The following is an 18198-nucleotide window of genomic DNA, read 5'->3' on the forward strand; positions in this document are numbered from 1 at the left end:
GCCTATATATATAGCCCAATGGGCCTATCTCCTGGCCCACAACCATTGGTCCCGGTTCCAGCCACGAATCGAGACAAATGAGTTGCCTATATATATAGCCCATCGCCGGCGAGCAGAACACTCCTCACTGCTCTGTTTTTTGCTGGCCGGCGAGGGGAGGGCATTTGGGTGCTCTAGCTCACCTCCTATGCACATGAGGTGTTCGATGAAATGTCCGAGCCACACTAGTTAATATTTCTTCTCTCGAAACTCGACCTCCGAGCTCCATTTTCCCCGAGATTTTTCTAGGTTTAGCGGTCCGTCACATCCCATCCCCGTCTTCACCGCCGTCGATCGCCCGCGCAGATCTTGTCGCCGGCACCACTGTGGTGAGCCTCTTGTTCTTATCTTCTTTCTGAAAGAAAAAAATACTTCTAATTTTCTTACTTTTATTATTCCTTGTTATTATATAGTGCGATGGTTCTGGTATCCGCCCCCGTTGGCCCTCGTCATGTCTATGATTCGGATGTGGTATATATTATCTTTTTATAACTATTTGGTTCATTTATTGTTTATGACAATTATGCCGACCAACGTGACATAGATTTTATTTATTTGTAGCGCTTTTCAATTTCAGGGTCTTATAGCTGAAAAATCAGTAAATGCACGAAAAATATGAAATGAAGTCAGAAAGGGTTGAAAATTGATGATGTGTCTTTGAATGGTGCATTTTGAACACAGAAAAACTATGGAGTTCAAATAAGTTCAAAAAAATGAAATCCCTTTGTAACAGACGAGTTTCCGTATGAAACCCTGATACTTCGAAAGAGATTGCCCGTTTTGTACACGAAGTGCATCCAGTTTTTGCCATAAGCCTCTCTACTTTCTTGCACATGCTATGTGGGTGAAATGATGATACCGTGCCAACTTTCAACCTTTTCAGAGTTCATTTGTAGTGCTTTTCAATTTCAGGGTCTTATAGCTGAAAAAATCAGTAAATGCACGAAAAATATCAATTGAAGTTAGAAAGGGTTGAAAATTGATGATGTGTCTTTGAATGGTGCATTTTGAACACAGAGAAACGATGGAGTTCAAATAAGTTCAAAAAAATTAAATCCCTTTGTAATAGACGAGTTTCTGTATGAAACCCTGATACTTCGAAAGAGATTGTCCGTTTTGTACATGAAGTGCATCTAGTTTTTGCCATAAGCCTCTCTACTTTCTTGCACATGCTATGTGGGTGAAATGATGATACCATGCCAACTTTCAACCTTTTCAGAGTTCATTTGTAGTGCTTTTCAATTTCAGGGTCTTATAGCTGAAAAAAATCAGTAAATGCACGAAAAATATCAAAATGAAGTCAGAAAGGGTTGAAAATTGATGATGTAGCTTTGAATGGTGCATTTTGAACACAGAAAAACTATGGAGTTCAAATAAGTTAAAAAATGAAATCCCTTTGTAACAGACGAGTTTCCGTATGAAACCCTGATACTTCGAAAGAGATTGTCCGTTTTGTACACGAAGTGCATCCAGTTTTTGCCGTAAGCCTCTCTACTTTCTTGCACATGCTATGTGGGTGAAATGATGATACCATGCCAACTTTCAACCTTTTCAGAGTTCATTTGTAGTGCTTTTCAATTTCAAGGTCTTATAGCTGAAAAAAATCAGTAAATGCACGAAAAATATCAAATGAAGTTAGAAAGGGTTGAATATCATAAACAACTTTTTTGTTACAAACTTTAATAGCAAAAATAATTATCATAAAATAAAATAAATAAGTAATTAGAAACAAAATAATATAAACTATAATAAAATATATAACTAGAAACAAAATAAAATAAAATATAATAAACTTTCATAACATAAATGAAATTTATGAAACTAAAATTATCAAAGTATTTTCTGTTCAAAACATTATAAGCAACTTCTACTAAAATTATATAAAATTCATGCAACTAAAATTATCAAAGTATTTTCTGTTCAAAATCATTAAAAGCAAATAGAATTTTAATAAAGAACTTTTTTTTGTTAGAAACTTTAATAGCAAAAAGAATTATCATAAAATAAAATAAATAAGTAATTAGAAACAAAATAAAATAAAATAAAATAAAATAAATAAGTATTTTGTTGTAAGTAGAAACAAAACAAAAAAAGCAAAAAAGAAAACAAAAAAACTAGGAAAACATAAAAAATTTGCCACCTACTGGGCCACCACGGCCTGAATACGACTAGAAACCCATCAATGGGCCAGGATTCAGGCCCGCAGAAGGCCCAGTAGGCCCATCTGGCATAGCAGTGACAATTAGGCCCGTAAGCCTGCAATAGAGAGGAGCTCGAGAGGGGTGCGGCAGTGGGGCTTATAAACCACTACGCGCCCCTCTCAACTAGCGAGGTGGGACTAAACTCCCACCACCACGCCGCTGTGCGCGGCCTTTGGTCCCGGTTGGTGGCACCAACCGGGACTAAAGGTGGGCATTGGTACCGGTTCGTTCCACCAACCGGAACCAATTCCCCCCTTTTAGTACCGGTTGGCGCCACCAACCGGGACCAAAGGCCGCCGCTTCCCGCCATTTGGGCTGCTGAAAAGAGAACTTTGGTCCAGTTTGGTGGCACCAACCGGGACTAAAGAGGGGCATTGGTCCCGGTTGCTTCGATGAACCGGTACCAATGCTCTCCGTATATAAACAGGACTCATCGACGCCGCTAGGCTGCCCGTGCTCGCCGTCGCCGCCCCGCGCCCTTGCTGCCCGTGCTCGCCGACGTCGCCAGGCTGCCCGTGCTCGCCGTCGGCGCCCCGCCGCCCGCTCCTCGTCGCCGCCCACTCCTCGTCGCCGTCACCCCGCGCCGTTGCCCTGCCCCGACACGCCGCCCCGGCCCGAGCCCCTACCTCAACGCCGCCCCACGCCCCGGCCTGCCCCGACCACAAGCCGCCGCCACGTTCGGTCCGGCCGCCGGCCTTCCTCTCTGTTTTTTTCATCTATATGATATTTTTTTTCAGATTATGTGCATATGTGTGATTATATGTATGTGTGTATATATGATTATATGTCCTTTTTTTCAGATTTTTTGTTCATATATATATGATGATTTGTTTTTTGCATTTTTATAAAAATGTATATATGTATGTATGTTCTCTGTGTATATATGTTCATATATGCAAAAGTTAGTTTTTTAGAAAAGTTTTGTCTATATATGTTCTCTGATTTAGTACATTTTAGGTTAGTTTCATTTTTAGAAAAGTTTTATATATTTAGGAAGAAGGAAGAGAAGGAAGAAGGAAGAAGAAGAAAAAGTTTTATATATGCAAAAGTTACATTTTAAGAAAAGTTTTATATATCTAGCTAGGAAAGGAAGAGGAAGAAAAAGAATGAGAGGAAAAAGGAAAATAAGAAGAGGAAGAAAGGAGAAGAAGAGGAGAAATAAATAAGAAGAAGAAAAGAGAAGAAAAAGAAGAGGAGAAGAAGAAAAAATAGTTTATTTCTTCTTCTTCTCCTCTTTTTTTCTTCTCTTTTTTCTTCGATCTTCTCCTCTATTTCATTCTTCTTCTCCTTTTTTTATTTCTTCTTCGTCCTCTTATTTTTTATCGGGTACGTCGTTGTCGATATACCCCCTCCCGATAACTTCAACACGAGGGGGGGGTCGATATACCCCCTCCCCGATAACATTATTTTCCCATGTATGTATGTTGTCGTTGTCGATATAACCCCCTCCCGGATAACTTCGACATGAGGGGCGGTCGATATATATACCCCCTCTCGACCGTGATAATTTATACCACGGGAGCACCCCCCCCAGCCCTCTCGCTCGACCAAAACTCTCGAGGACACCCAAACCCTAGAAAAAAATAATGTCGGTCTCCTACCCCCTCCCGCCGCGCCCCTACCCGACCGACAAACTCTCTTGAGGCCACCCAAATTTACCAAGTTAAAAGAGCGTTGTCGTTGAGGCCACCCCGAACCCCTTGAAGCGTTGTTGAGGCCACCCCAAACCCTTGAAGCGTTGCCGTGTTGTAAATATTTGAATAATAATTGCCATGTTGTAAATATTGCAGAAACTATGGATCCGCACCCCCGAGACGAAGCAAAAGAAGTGGTGTTGGGGGAGATAATCGCACACGGAAGTGATGCCGTCTTGTCGTTTCTCAATGACACATGCACCAATGGTCTGGAAAGACAGGATGAAGAAGCAGGCTACGACGATGATCAAACAATGGAGGAGGAAGGACACCATGATGACGGCTCCGGTGACCGAATGGAGGGGGAAGGACACCATGATGATGGCTCCGGTGACCGAATGGAGGGGGCAGGGCACCATGATGACGGCTCCGGTGACCGAATGGAGTCCGGCCAGGTATATATATTAATTAATTAAGCATGTGCTGACTATATAGCTAATTGATGCATTAATTGTTTTTGGTATGTACACATATTAACTCTCTTCTTTTTCTTCTTTTCTAGCCCTCCGGATGAAGCAACACTTCGGTAACGAGACGAGGCCTGAAGAGAAAGTTGCGCACGGATGAAAGGTACACGATCATCAAAATTGATCGCGCAGGCCAACCGATTGAACCCCTCCGGACCAAGCAAAAATTTAATGTTCAGTGCGGGGTTCTAGTTAGGGACATGATCCCGATCAGCATCGAGCAATGGTTGAAGCCTAAGGACATAGACTCTCAGGTGTCTTATGTCAGCGATAGGCAGAAAGCTGATCTTTGGACCGCGCTGTAGGAAAATTTCACCTTCCCGCTAGAGGAAGATCCAGAGAATCCAGTTAAAAAGCCAATGATCAAGGCTTATGTTCTTAGGAAGATGGCTGAGCTATTCACGAGGTGGAAGAATGAGCTGAAATCATCGTTTGTCGACCAAGACAAGACTCCAGAACTCATCGGCCGATTTGAGAAGATCAAAGATCAGTGGCCCGCATTTGTCACCAAAAAGAAATCTGAGAGAGCAGCGAAGATGTCAGCGACAAACGAGAAGAATGCTGCAAAGAAGAAGCATCACCATCGCACGGGGTCAGGTGGCTACCTGAAAGCCCGGCCGTTGTGGGACAAGGCTGAGAATGACCTCATTGATAAAGGGGTCGAACCAGAGACGCGACGCTGGCCAGACCGTTGCAGGACTTGGTTCTTCGGGGTTGGGGAAAATTGGACCCTGTAACAGGGAAGTGCGTTTGGACCAACGAGCACCTGAACACACCCATCGAGAAACATCAGGAGTATATCAAAAAAGCGCAGCAAGGGACCTTCGTTCCGGACAAAGAGAATGACGAGCTCACAGAGGCCCTTGGGAATCCTGAGCACCCCGGACGGACACGAGGCACGCCAGGCTCCCTTTCGTGGAAGGCTGGATTTCTCGACGCAGGCGGTTACAAACGCCGGGAGAGGAAGAAGAAAAAGGAGTTCACCCAACTACAGGCGCTGCACGCAAGGGTACAAGCGCTAGAGGAACGAGACGCAGTTCGCAGCATGCGACCTGCCGAAACTACACCCGAAGCTACCCCGCCATCTCAGCGGAGAAGCGGCATGGCTTCCACGGAGCTGCTTCAGGAGCCTCTCTTCACGGCTCCTGCTAGCTACCCCGTAGATGCTATCACGGAGTCTCAGCATTGCCACCTTATGACAAAGTGGATGGAATTGAAAGTCAAGGCGGCTATTGGCTCTGTTGCACCTCCTGAACCTGGCGCAACTTTTCACTGCCGGCCGATTCCAGAAGGATATGCTAAGGTGATGGTGGATGAAATCACAGAAGGATTTGAGGACCTCCAGCTTGACCACCCTACGGGTGACGGGGAGACTCGGCTGGGTTCTTGTCTGAAGACTCCATGCCTATGGCGGAAGGAGCTCATTGATACGTCTCCAACGTATCTATAATTTTTGATTGCTCCATGCTATATTATCTTCTGTTTTGGACATTATTGGGATTTATTATTCACTTTTATATTATTTTTGGGACTAACCTATTAACCGGAGGCCCACCCCAGAATTGCTTTTTTTTTTTCCTATTTCAGAGTTTCGCAGAAAAAGAATATCAAACAGAATGAAACCTTCGGGAACGTGATTTTTGGAACGAACATGATCCAGGAGACTTGGACCCTACGTCAAGGAAGCTTCCAGGAGGCCACGAGGTAGGGGAGCGCGCCTACCCCCTGGGTGCGCCCTCCACCCTCGTGGGCACCACGTTGCTCCACCGACGTACTCCTTCCTCCTATATATACCTACGTACCCCCAAACGATCAGATACGGAGCCAAAAACCAAATTCCACCGCCGCAACCTTCTGTACCCACGAGATCCCATCTTGGGGCCTGTTCCGGAGCTCCGCCGGAGGGGGCATCGATCACGGAGGGCTTCTACATCAACACCATAGCCCCTCCAATGAAGTGTGAGTAGTTTACCTCAGACCTTCGGGTCCATAGTTAGTAGCTAGATGGCTTCTTCTCTCTTTTTGGATCCCAATACAATGTTCTCCCCTCTCTCGTGGAGATCTATTCGATGTAATCTTCTTTTGTGGTGTGTTTGTTGAGATCGATGAATTGTGGGTTTATGATCAAGTTTATCTATGAACAATATTTGAATCTTCTCTAAATTCTTTTGTGTATGATTGGTTATCTTTGCAAGTCTCTTCGAATTATCAGTTTGGTTTGGCCTACTAGATTGATCTTTCTTGCAATGGGAGAAGTGCTTAGCTTTGGGTTCAATCTTGCGATGTCCTTTCCCAGTGACAGTAGGGGCAGCAAGGCACGTATTGTATTGTTGCCATCGCGGATAACAAGATGGGGTTTTATCATATTGCATGAATTTATGCCTCTACATCATGTCATCTTGCTAAAAGTGTTACTCTGTTCTTATGAACTTAATACTCTAGATGCATGCTGGATAGCGGTCGATGTGTGGAGTAATAGTAGTAGATGCAGGCAGGAGTCGGTCTACTTGTCTCGGACGTGATGCCTATATACATGATCATACCTAGATATTCTCATAACTATGCTCAATTATGTCAATTGCTCAACAGTAATTTGTTCACCCACCGTAAAATACTCATGCTATTGAGAGAAGACACTAGTGAAACCTATGGCCCCCAGGTCTATCTTCCATCGCATTAATCTTTCAACACTTAGTTATTTCCGTTGCTTTTATTTTACTTTGCATCTCTATGACGAAAGTACCAAAATATTATCTTATCATATCTATCAGATCTCACTCTCATAAGTGACCGTGTAGGGATTGACAACCCCTTATCGCGTTGGTTGCGAGGATTTATTTGTTTTGTGTAGGTGTGAGGGACTCGCGCGTAGCCTCCTACTGGATTGATACCTTGGTTCTCAAAAACTGAGGGAAATACTTACGCTACTTTGCTGCATCACCCTTTCCTCTTCAAGGGAAAACCAACGCAGTGTTCAAGAGGTAGCAAGAAGGATTTCTGGCACCGTTGCCGGGGAGGTCTACGCAAAAGTCAACATACGAAGTACCCATCACAAACCCTTATCTCCCGCATTACATTATTTGCCATTTGCCTCTCGTTTTCCTCTCCCCCACTTCACCCTTGCCGTTTTATTCACCCTCTCTTTTCCGTTTGCCTCTTTTCGCTCGTCTTTCTTTCGCCATGTCTGAATCTGGGGAGGTTATCGCTAATGAAGGCAATAATAACAACTTGGGAAATTTTGATGCTTTCGATGATCCTCTTGAGGAACCTACTATCTTGCACATCAAAAAGTTTCGAGTCAGTAGTGGCAATATTATTGGGAAAGGAGTTATTCAAGATTTCTTTACTTGTGCCGGCGCTTTGCCCATTATGGGTGTCTTTATTCTTCATACAACTAGTAGCCTTGCGGATGCAATATCTTTGCTTGTAGTTGAACTTGAAAGGCAATTTCTTCATATGCATCCTTGCATACAAAGAATTTTCCTAGAATTTTCTAATATTGAGCATTCTTCTGGTAAGCGTGCCGCCACTATCTTTTTGGCTGATGAGTTTAGATTCATAATGAAAGAGGCTAGAGAAATCTTTGCGCATTATAGGGTAGATGCTAGCCATCCTCCCATAGAAGCTATCCTTTTTAATCAAGAAGACATGATGTGTTTACAATCTTTGGATCATGTTGCTTATAATGAAAATCTTAGGAAAAAGGTTCCAGCCGATGTTCTAGTTGATAGAATTTCCGAGCTTAATGATGATTTTGCTATTCAGAATAATGGATTAGGTTTTTCTCTTGAACAAAGGCTTGTGACTTTTTGCCAAAAGAATGCTTGTAATGATGAATTGGTTGTGCAATACAAAGGGCCAAGGGAGGAACCCATACCTCCCGAGATTGATCTTGGGGACTTTTGTCCCATTAAATTTAGCCCTTTTGATTATTTTTGCTTGCCTCAAAGAAAACTTGCTGCTTAACATAGAGAATATGAGAAAAGTTTTCATGACTTGCGGTACCATTATTATGGCAATACCTATATCTATCCATGCTTTTATGCCTAGCTAGGGGCGCTAAACGATAGCGCTTGTTGGGAGGCAACCCAATTTTATTTTTAGTTTTTTTGCTTTTCGCTTCTATTTAGGAATAAATATTTGATCTAGCCTCTGGTTGGATGTGTTTTTATGTTTTAATTAGTGTTTGTGCCAAGTTAAACCTATAGGATTTTCTTGGATGATAGTTATTTGATCTTGCAGAAAATTCCAGAAACTTTCTGTTCATGAAAATAATTGTTAAAAATCACCAGAACGTGATAAAATATTGATTACAATTTCTGCTGATCAATAAAAAAATTTCCTAGGTCGTCCTATTTTGGCTGATTTTTTGGAGTTCCAGAAGTTTGCGTTAGTTACAGATTACTACAGACTGTTCTGTTTTTGACAGATTCTGTTTTTCGTGTGTTGTTTGCTTATTTTGATGAATCTATGGCTAGTAAAAGAGTTTATAAACCATAGAGAAGTTGGAATAGAGTAGGTCTAACACCAATATAAATAAAGAATGAGTTCATTACAGTACCTTGAAGTGGTCTTTGTTTTCTTTCGCTAACGGAGCTCACGAGATTTTCTGTTAAGTTTTGTGTTGTGAAGTTTTCAAGTTTTGGGTGAAAGATTTGATGGATTATGGAACAAGGAGTAGCAAGAGCCTAAGCTTGGGGATGCCCATGACACCCCCAGGATAATCTAAGGACAACATAAAGCCAAAGCTTGGGGATGCCCCGGAAGGCATCCCCTCTTTCGTCTACTTCCATCGGTAACTTTACTTGGAGCTATATTTTTATTCACCACATGATATGTGTTTTGCTTGGAGCGTATTGTATGATTTGAGTCTTTGCCTTTCAGTTTACAACAATCATCCTTGCTGTACACACCTTTTGAGAGAGACACACATGATTCATAATTTATTAGAATACTCTATGTGCTTCACTTATATCTTTTGAGCTATATAGTTTTGCTTTAGTCGTTCACTTATATCTTTTAGAGCACGGTGGTGGATTTGTTTTATAGAAACTATTGATCTCTCATGCTTCACTTATATTATTTTGAGAGTCTTAAAATAGCATGGCAATTTTCTTTAATTAATATCATGAGAAATTTGATGCTTGGTAATTGTTTTGAGATATAAAGGTGGTAATATCATAGTTGTGCTAGTTGAGTAATTGTGGAATTGAAAGTACATGTGTTGGAGTTTGTGATTCCCGTAGCATGCACGTATGGTGAACCGTTATGTAACGAAGTCGGAGCATGAAGTATTTGTTGATTGTCTTCCTTTGTGTGGCGGTCGGGATTGCGCGATGGTTAACTCCTACCAACCCTTCCCCAAGGAGCATGCGTAGTAGTACTTTGCTTCAAGGGCTAATAATTTTTTGCAATAAGTATATGAGTTCTTTATGACTAATGTGAGTCCATGGATTATACGCACACTTACCTTTCCACAATTTTCTAGCCTCTTCGGTACCGCACATTGCCCTTTCTCACCTTGAGAGTTGGTGCAAACTTCGCCGATGCATCCAAACCCCATGATATGATACGCTCTATCACACATAAACCTCCTTATATCTTCCTCAAAACAGCCACCATACCTACCTATCATGGCATTTCATAGCCATTCCGAGATATATTGCCATGCAACTTTCCACCATTCCGTTTATCATGACATACTCCATTATTGTCATATTGCTTTGCATGATCATGTAGTTGACATTGTATTTGTGGCAAAGCCACCGTTCATAATTCTTTCATACATGTCGCTCTTGATTCATTGCATATCCCGGTACACCGCCGGAGGCATTCATATAGAGTCATATTTTGTTCTAAGTATTGAGTTGTAATTCATGAGTTGTAAGTAATTAAAAGTGTGATGATCATCATTATTAGAGCATTGTCCCAAGTGAGGAAAGGATGATGGAGAGTATGATTCCCCCACAAGTCGGGATGAGACTCCGGACTAAAAAAAAGAGAGGCCATAAAAAAAGAGAAAAAAAGGCCCAAATAAAAAAATGAGAGAAAAAGAGAGAAGGGACAATGTTACTATCCTTTTACCACACTTGTGCTTCAAAGTAGCACCGTGATCTTCATAATAGAGAGTCTCTCATTTTGTCACTTTCATATACTAGTGGGAAATTTCATTATAGAACTTGGCTTGTATATTCCAATGATGGGCCTCCTCAAATGCCCAAGGTCTTCGTGAGCAAGCAAGTTGGATGCACACCCACTTAGTTTCTTTTTGAGCTTTCATACACTTATAGCTCTAGTGCATCCGTTGCATGGCAATCCCTACTCCTCGCATTAACATCAATTGATGGGCATCTCCATAGCCCGTTGATTAGCCTCGTTGATGTGAGACTTTCTCCTTATTTGTCTTCCCACATAACCCCTACCATTATACCTTATTCCACCATAGTGCTATATCCATGGCTTGCGCTCATGTATTGCGTAAGAGTTGAAAAGGCTGAAGCGCGTTAAAAGTATGAACCAATTGCGTGGCTAAAACCGGGGTCGTACATGATATGAATATTTTGTGTGGGGAAGATGGAGCATAGCCAGACTATATGATTTTGTAGGGATAACTTGCTTTGGCTATGTTATTTTGATAAGACATCATTGCTTAGCTAGTATGCTTGAAGTATTATTGTTTTTATGTCAACATTAAACTTTTATCTTGAATCATATCAGATCTGAACATTCATGCCACAATAAGAAGAATTACTTTGAAATTATGCGAAGTAGCATTCCGCATCAAAATTCTGTTTTTATCATTTACCTACTCGAGGACGAGCAGGAATTAAGCTTGGGGATGCTTGATACGTCTCCAACGTATCTATAATTTTTGATTGCTCCATGCTATATTATCTTCTGTTTTGGACATTATTGGGCTTTATTATTCACTTTTATATTATTTTTGGGACTAACCTATTAACCGGAGGCCCAGCCCAGAGTTGCTGTTTTTTAGCTATTTCAGAGTTTCGCAGAAAAAGAATATCACACGGAGTCCAAACGGAATGAAACCTTCGAGAACGTGAATTTTGGAACGAACATGATCCAAGAGACTTGGACCCTACGTCAAGGAATCTTCCAGGAGGCCACGAGGTAGGGGGGCGCGCCTACCCCCCTAGGCGTGCCCTCCACCCTCGTGGGCCCCACGTTGCTCCACCGACGTACTCCTTCCTCCTATATATACCTATGTACCCCGAAACGATCAGATACGGAGCCAAAAACCTAATTCCACCGCCGCAACCTTCTATACCCACGAGATCCCATCTTGGGGCCTGTTTTGGAGCTCCGCCGGAGGGGGCATCGATCACGGAGGGCTTCTACATCAACACCATAGCCCCTCCGATGAAGTGTGAGTAGTTTACCTCAGACCTTCGGGTCCATAGTTATTAGCTAGATAGCTTCTTCTCTCTTTTTGGATCTCAATACAATGTTCTCCCCCTCTCTCGTGGAGATCTATTCGATGTAATCTTCTTTTGCGGTGTGTTTGTTGAGACTGATGAATTGTGGGTTTACGATCAAGTTTATCTATAAACAATATTTGAATCTTCTCTGAATTCTTTTATGTATGATTGGTTATCTTTGCAAGTCTCTTCGAATTATCAGTTTGGTTTGGCCTACTAGATTGATCTTTCTTGCAATGGGAGAAGTGCTTAGCTTTGGGTTCAATCTTGCGGTGTCCTTTCCCAGTGACAGTAGGGGCAACAAGGCACGTATTGTATTGTTGCCATCAAGGATAACAAGATGGTTTTTTTTTATCATATTGCATGAATTTATCCCTCTACATCATGTCATCTTGCTTAAAGCGTTACTCTGTTCTTATGAACTTAATACTCTAGATGCATGCTGGATAGCGGTCGATGTGTGGAGTAATAGTAGTAGATGCAGGCAGGAGTCGGTCTACTTGTGTCCGACGTGATGCCTATATACATGATCATACCTAGATATTCTCATAACTATGCTCAATTCTGTCAATTGCTCAACAGTAATTTGTTCACCCACCGTAAAATACTTATGCTCTTGAGGGAAGCCACTAGTGAAACCTATGGCCCCCGGGTCTATATTCCATCACATTAATCTTTCAACACTTAGTTATTTCCGTTGCTTTTATTTTACTTTGCATCTCTATCACGAAAATACCAAAAATATTATCTTATCATATCTATCAGATCTCACTCTCGTAAGTGACCGTGTAGGGATTGACAACCCCTTATCGCGTTGGTTGCGAGGATTTATTTGTTTTGTGTAGGTGCGAGGGACTTGCGCATAGCCTCCTACTGGATTGATACCTTGGTTCTCAAAAACCGAGGGAAATAATTACGCTACTTTGCTGCATCACCCTTTCCTCTTCAAGGGAAAACCAACGCAGTGCTCAAGAGGTAGCACCCGTCAACCTTCCGAACTGGACGCCTCCGCCTCCTCCTCCTCCTCCTCCGGCGAGTCAGGGCACTTCGCCTCCTCCACCGCCTCCTCCTCCGGCGAGTGACGATCAGGGCACTCAGCCTCCTTCTCCGGCGCGTGGCGGCACTCCCCTTCCTTCTCCGCCTGCGCCGGCGCGCCCGAGCAGCCACCAGCCTCCTCCTTCTCTGCCTCGCCAGCAAGGGCGGAAGAGACCCGCCGCCGCCCCGGCTGCTCCGGCGCGTCGTAGTCCTTCTCCTCCGCCTCGTAAGCAAGCATGAAAGAAGACAGCCGCAGCCGCTTCGTCTGCTCCGGCATCTAGCAGTACAGCGGGAGGCGGGAGGCAATACAGATACGGTCCACCTCTCAAGCCTCTAGAGAAGTTACCGTACGAGATGACCGTTGAAGAAAACAACAAGATCGTGCAAAAGGAGTGAAGGACCTTTTTGAAGGGGCGGAAGCAGAGAGACATCCACTTCCGGAGGAGAAGGTAGATCCGGTGAAAGCAAAGCGCACTATCGATGCCCTGAGGAAACCACCAAAGTCTCCACTGAAAACCAACTATGAGTGCATTACTGAAAAGGCATATCTCGAAGCGGAGCGGTCGGGAAGTACTGTCAGTGCTCAAAGGTTAAAAGAACGACGAGCAGCTGGGAAAAAATTGCCCAGCTCGGCGAACAAGCGAACCAATCGTGCCCCCCGCTCAATGTGTCTAGCGACATCGTCGCTAATCCTCTGGGGATGGTGCCCGGTTATAGCAATCTTGGAGATTACCTGCCCGACGATGTACATTATGATTTCTTGGAGGTGGACGAACACACATACGAGTACGGGAAGCCTCTCGTCAAAGATGAAAAATCTCTAACAACGATGATGCGAAGATTCCATGATTGGTACATGAAAACCTGTAGAGAGTCTGGGGGACGAATACTTTGTATCTGAGAGTTAAAGATGAGCACGACCTCGTTGGAATTGATTTGTTGCATGTTCCATTTGAGGAGTTCTTCCAGTTCTTCAATCAAAAGGCCCTCGATAAATTAATGGTCACTTGCTACTGTCTGTAAGTACTACTTCTGTCATTAAGTCTCTATATATAGCTCAGCTCTTTCATTGCATGTATTTATAATTATCCTCACTATATTATGCAGATTGAGGATCGTCGGGTGCAGAAAAGCAGAAATGTCTGATATTGGGTTCATTAACACAAATCTCATAGATGAATTTCTGGTTAAAAAGAGCGCCCAAGATGCCGAGGCCAACTTGCTCAAATCATTGCTAATAAATCAAAACAAAGATTTAATACTCTTTCCTTACAACTTCAAGTGAGTGTTACTGTCATGTGCATATTCAGTTTCCCTTATTACTCGAGCGAGGTTATAGTAATGTAATTGATGAGTTATGCATGCATGCGCAGCTTCCACTATATTCTCCTGGAGATTAAGCTTGAGCGGGGACTAGTAACCGTCTTAGACTCGAGACAAAAAGATCCGGGACCTATGCGGACATGACTAAAATTCTCAACAAGTTCAATCGATCATTATCGCACCATATCGGCAACTTTTTGTTCATTTCCTGATATCTCAAGTAATAATTATTTTCTTTGTCTTGCAGGGTTTGGAAATATTTCACCGCAGAAGCTCCGGGACTGCCGAAGGAGCTGCGATATACATACCCGAAAATAAGTACTACTAGCTAGCTAGTTGCGCGCATCTCCCGTTGATTCTAGCTACTTTCATCAATGCCATTTATAATGCTTCATTATCAGTTTGATTGACCTCTATTTCTCGTAAAGTGCTTGTGGCAGGAACAAGGGAATGATTACTGTGGATACTACGTGTGCGAGTTCATCTACAACGTGACTTGCAAAGATAAGCGGGGCTACTCTAAAAGACAATATGAAGTGCGTAAGCAATAATATTCACAATTTTATTTTATTACACCATCATTTCTGTTGAGTTTCATTCATATATATGTATTAACCCCCTTCTTCAAATTAGACGTGGCAGATGCGGAATGAACTCCTACCACAAGATCACATGAAAGCAATTCAAGAGGAATTGGCGGGATTCTTTCTTGACCACGTCATCAATAAAGCTGGAGAATACCATGTGGAAGTTGAGTTCAAATGCTAGGGGATTGTAAGAGATCTTACATATTGTATATGTATGTAGCCAATAGCGTCGGATAGATAATACGAAAACTTGTTGTTCGACCAATCTCTCGGAGAAGGAGAGGTCGATCACTTCTCTCGGTATGCATGACGAACTTCTGTACTTAATGGTTTCCTTCATTTTCTTACTATCTAGCGTGTTGAGGGCCTCTCTACACGTATAGTACGTAGCGTCGACCAAGCACGGAGATAAGAGAGGACACTTCTCTCTACTAATTAATTAGCTACCTAACACAATATATGAAACACCTTAATTAACCATACAAAACCCCCAAATCCACCCCCCTTTCAGAAACAAAAACAAAAACCCTAGCCCCTGAACGGCTAACGCGTGGATGCCTATTGGTCCCGGTTGGTGCCACCAACCGGGACTAAAGGGCCTCCTGCCTGGGCTCGCAGCACCGGCCACGTGGAGGCCCATCTGTCCCGGTTAGTATAAGAACTGGGACTAAAGGCCTAGGCATTAGTAATGACCCTTTAGTCCCGGTTCCCCAACCGGGACAGATGAGCTTTATGAACCGGGACAAATGCCCCTTTTTCTACTAGTGATATGATTTTGTAGGGATAACTTTCTTTGGCCATGTTATTTTGAGAAGACATGATTGCTTTGTTAGTATGCTTGAAGTATTATTATTTTTATGTCAATATTAAACTTTTATCTTGAATCTTTCGGATCTGAACATTCATGCCACAATAAAGGAAATTACATTGAGAAATATGCTAGGTAGCATTCCACAACAAAAATTCTGTTTTTATCATTTACCTACTCGAGGACGAGCAGGACTTAAGCTTGGGGATGCTTGATACGTATCCAACGTATCTATAATTTTTGATTGTTCCATGCTATTATATATTCTGTTTTGGATGTTTAGTGGGCTTTATTATACACTTTTATATTATTTTTGCGACTAACCTACTAACCCAAGGCCCAGTGCAAATTGCTATTTTTTTGCCTATTTCAGTGTTTCGCAGAAAAGTAATATCAAACGGAGTCCAAACGGAATGAAACCTTCGAGAGAGTTATTTTTGGAACAAACGTGATCCAGAGGACTTGGAGTGGACGTCAAGAAACTAACGAGGAGGCCACGAGGCAGGGAGGCGCGCCCCCCACCCTCGTGGGCCCCTCGTAGCTCCACCGACCTACTTCTTCCTCCTATATATATATCAACGTACCCCGAAAAAATCCAGGAGCACCACGAAACCCTATTTCCACCGCCGCAACCTTCTCTACCCGTGAGATCCCATCTTGGGGCCTTTTCCGGCGCTCCGCCGGACGGGGAATCGATCACGGAGGGCTTGTACATCAACACCATAGCCTCTCCGATGATGTGTGAGCAGTTTACCTCAGACCTTCGGGTCCATAGTTATTAGCTAGATGGCTTCTTCTCTCTCTTTGGATCTCAATACAAAGTTCTCCTCGATCTTCTTGGAGATCTATTAGATGTAATTCTTTTTGCGGTGTGTTTGTCGAGATCCGATGAATTGTGGGTTTTTGATCAATATTATCTATGAACAATATTTGAATCTCCTCTGAATTCTTTTATGTATGATTGGTTATCTTTGCAAGTCTCTTCGAATTATCCATTTGGTTTGGCCTACTAGATTGATCTTTCTTGCAATGGGAGAAGTGCTTAGCTTTGGATTCAATCATGCGGTGCTCGATCCTAGTGACAGAAGGGGAAACGACACGTAGTGTATTGTTGCCATCAAGGATAAAAAGATTGGGTTTATATCATATTGCTTGAGTTTATCCCTCTACATCATGTCATCTTGCTTAATGTGTTACTCCGTTCTTATGAACTTAATATTCTAGATGCATGCTGGATAGCGGTCGATGTGTGGAGTAATAGTAGTAGATGCAGGCAGGAGTCGGTCTACTTGTTGCGGACATGATGCCTATATACATGATCATGCCTAGATATTCTCATAACTATGCACTTTTCTATCAATTGCTCGACAGTAATTTGGTCACCCACCATAATACTTATGCTATCTTGAGAGAAGCCACTAGTGAAACCTATGGCCCCCGGGTCTATTTTGCATCATATACGTTTCCTATCTATTTTTACTTTGCAATCTTTACTTTCAATCTTTATCATAAAAATACAAAAATATTATCTTATCATCTCTATCAGATCTCACTTTTGCAATTGGCCATGAAGGGATTGACAACCCCTTTATCGTGTTGGTTGCAAGGTTCTTATTTGTTTGTGTAGGTACGAGGGACTTGCTTGTAGCCTCCTACTGGATTGGTACCTTGGTTCTCAAAAACCGAGGGAAATACTTACGCTACTTTGCTGCATCACCCTTTCCTCTTAAAGGGAAAACCAACGCATGCTCAAGTGGTAGCATATGCCACACCCCTCCCGATGAACAGGACCCCCGTTTCGACCGTAGCGCTCCAACACAAGTCCGTTTCCTCCGTTTTGCGGTATGCCAGACCCCTCCCGATGAACAGGATCCCGTTTCGACCGTGGCCGGTCGAACACAAGGCCGTTTCCTCCATTCTGCGGTACGGCAGGCCTCGTTTCGATCGGATGTTCCGTCCAAGCCGGTTGGCTCCCGATGAACACGACGTATTCCGCTGCCTCCCGATGAACACGACGCATTCCGTTGCCTCCCCATGAACACGACGACGACGCAGTTTCTCCGTTTCGACCCAGCCATGTACACGAGCCCTGGCCGTACATATGCGTGAGTAGGCGTTCGAGACCCCGCCCGTATGTACGTATGTGGCCATATTTACTTTCTTGCACCCTGGCTGTTGTACGTACATGTACATGCTACGTGCGCGCCTCTACTACAAAACGTGCCCTTCCTTACTCGGCCATGGTTCATCGATGCAGCCTGCAGACAGACGGATCTACCAGTATGTACGTACATGTTCGCGACCAGAATGACAACGCTACGTACGCTTCGACCAGGTGGGTCCCGACTTTCAGGCACTTCCTTGCGTGTGAAGACGTAGCTGGTGGCCCCTGCAGTCAGGGGCGAATCATTTTCCCGTAATATGGACGCACTTCCTTGTGTGCAAAGATGTAGCTGGTGGGTCCCACCAGTTAGGGGGGAAACGTTTTTTCCGTAATATGGACGCACTTCCTTGCGTGCGAAGATGTAGCTGGTGGGTCCCAACAGTCAGGGGGGAATATTTTTTTCGTGAAATACGGTGGCCCAGGTGGGTCCCTGCTGTCAGG

General features: G+C 43.3%; 1 pseudogene; it reads left to right on the forward strand.

The window, feature by feature from the left end:
* Positions 1-4272: 4272 nt before the first annotated feature.
* Positions 4273-14160, forward strand: LOC109745896 (uncharacterized; annotated as a pseudogene).
* The last annotated feature ends 4038 nt before the right edge of the window (positions 14161-18198 follow it).

The sequence above is a fragment of the Aegilops tauschii genome, chromosome 5 (genome assembly GCF_002575655.3).
Source record: "Aegilops tauschii subsp. strangulata cultivar AL8/78 chromosome 5, Aet v6.0, whole genome shotgun sequence".
NCBI classification, from domain to species: Eukaryota; Viridiplantae; Streptophyta; class Magnoliopsida; order Poales; family Poaceae; genus Aegilops; species Aegilops tauschii.